Consider the following 2,194-nt stretch of genomic DNA (forward strand, 5'->3'; position numbering starts at 1 on the left):
CTCAGCAGAGGGACCAAGAACCTCGGTCTCTAAGGACTGGGGACTCTGCCCCCACTGGTAATTCATGAAGGACCGCAGAGACAAGGATTCGAGGGGCCAGAGCAGCCAGTGCCCCAGGGAAGTGTCCTTAGTCTTTGTCTGGACCTGTGCCCTCACCCTGGCCATGGCCTGGCTGTCAGGCTCTAAGACCCTGGGAGTCCTCACTAGTGACAGTGATTGCTACTGTTGATCAAGTGCTTTTGGTGGGCCGGGCACCGTGCTGAGCCTTGTCACTGTGTGACTGCATCGAATCCTTCCAACAGCTCTGTGAAATGAATACTGTTATCATCCCCAATCTACAGACGAGGAAACTGAAGCTAAGAGCTTAAAGTTAGACTTGCCCAAGGCCACTGAGTGGCAGAGTCTGGATCTGACCCCCTGTCTGACTGGTTGCTACGTGCTGGAGTAGAGAGACCCCCTCCTTCTGGGGCTACAGGGAGATGAGCATCTGGGCAACAAGGGTGGGAGGGTGGCAGAGACACCCAGCTCTTCCCCCCGCGCAGCGCAGCGGGCTGCTCCAGAGGGGGGAGGCGACATGCTCAGGGTATCTAAGTGAACGGGATGAGACCGAAGAGGAGGCTGCCAAGGGCCTCTGGCCCTCAGGGACTCTGTCCAGGTGGTTGCTGTGGTCCAGATGTGGGCTGTGCAGGTGAGCGACCCAGGCTACAAGCCCAGAGAGAGGGCTTTCCAGGTGACCCTGGGCCCCTCGTCTGTAAGATCAGGAAGGCAACTGCAGCTCCGTGACAGGGTCAGTGTAGAGATTCGAGGAGGCACTGCCCGGAATGCGCTGCGCACTGTGCCAGCACCTGGTAAGTGTGCAGTTAATGCTGGCTAACAAAGAGGACACAGGACCCCGGCCTCCCTGCCAGAAGCCTGGCCAGGGCTTCTGTGACTGGGCGGTATTCCCTACTCTTGAGGGTGGGCAAAAATTATGACCTCATTTTCTGGATAGGTCAGTGCTGGGTGGAGGTCCCATTCACTTTGCTGAAGGTGCTGCGTGGGCAAGTGGGGGCCGAAGCAGAGCACAGGTGCTGAGCCCAGCCCTGTCATTTTGGGCAAGTCTCCGCCCCGTTCTGGGCTTCAGTGGGCAGCCTGGCACCCAGTAGCCATCTGAGCTGAGTTAAACGAAGCACAGTAGGCAGGGGGAGCTCCTGAGAGCCCCCTCTCCATCCCTGAGTGGGTGTCCTCCAGGCTCCAGGTGCAGCTCGCGGACCCCTCCCCCCAGCGCCCAGGCCAGGGTCCGGGCCTCCAGAAGGGCCGCGGCAGGCCATTGTGGGGTCTGTGGACGCGCTGTGGAGAGGCCTCCTGGGGCAAGCTCAGTCTCCTCAACCTGGCCACCTTCCTCTATGGAAGCCCTGCTGCTTCTGTGGCTCAGGACATGGAGGAAATGAGCCAGAAGGTGCTCCCTAAATCCAGGTGACGGGCCTCCAGGTGGCCCCGTCCCTTGCTCTGTCTCTGGCCAGAACACAGGCATGTGTCCTAGATCGGCGAATATTGGTACTTGGCATCACCCCAGGTGAAACCTCTCCTATTTTGCCTCCACATGTCAGAAAATCCTGCCTGAATCTCTTGCTACAATCCGGGCCTGTTTCCTTCCGTCTCATCCTAAAGTTCTTTGCAAATTGGCTGGAGAGGGAGGGGAGCTGTCCTGCCCTCTCTGAGCAAAAGCTGCTGCTCTCCGCAGTGTTTTTGGAGAGGCTGCCACTGGGAGATGGGTGCGGGAAGGTCCCACGCTCAGCCTGCCCTGGCAGTGACTGGAGGAGGGTGGTCTGGGCTACTTGGTCCCCAGAGGGGATCCTGGTGCCAAGGCTACGGTGTCCTCAGGGCAGGAGGGGTTGCTGAGGGCAGAGGGAGGCCAGGATTTCTGAAGTCTGGCAGAAGGGCTGGAGGTGGAGTCTGGGATGGAAGTCTCGGGGGAAGCACCCCATACAGGGGCTGCCAGCCCTGCAGTCCCAGGCCAGGGTAGCTTCAGGCCCCTTTGGGGGGGGGAGGGGGGCGAGGATTTGGCAGCCGCCCCTGGGGCTGTTTCCCTGGCAGCACAGGGAGCCCTTGGCCTCCCAGCAAGCCCCGGCCCTCTGAAGGGCCTGCCTGGGCACTGTGGGGCAGGTTGTACCTTGGTGAGTGGTGTTTCCTCCTGGGCCTGTGATGTCACCTG

At 60.4% G+C, this 2,194-nt stretch overlaps 1 protein-coding gene and 1 long non-coding RNA gene across 2 annotated transcripts in view; both read right to left on the bottom strand.

Moving 5' to 3' along the window:
* Nucleotides 1-2,194, bottom strand: part of MTSS1L (MTSS1L, I-BAR domain containing) — a 28,300-nt gene that overhangs the window by 23,049 nt on the left and 3,057 nt on the right. The window lies entirely within an intron of this gene.
* The window catches only part of LOC111731790, a 5,975-nt gene that overhangs the window by 2,195 nt on the left and 1,586 nt on the right, over nucleotides 1-2,194 (bottom strand). The window contains exon 2 of the long non-coding RNA XR_002777319.1: nucleotides 22-2,191. This is a non-coding gene — a long non-coding RNA (uncharacterized LOC111731790). The remainder of the gene's footprint in view (nucleotides 1-21; nucleotides 2,192-2,194) is intronic.

This window comes from Pteropus vampyrus, unplaced genomic scaffold, assembly GCF_000151845.1.
Source record: "Pteropus vampyrus isolate Shadow unplaced genomic scaffold, Pvam_2.0 Scaffold399, whole genome shotgun sequence".
Classification (NCBI taxonomy): Eukaryota; Metazoa; Chordata; class Mammalia; order Chiroptera; family Pteropodidae; genus Pteropus; species Pteropus vampyrus.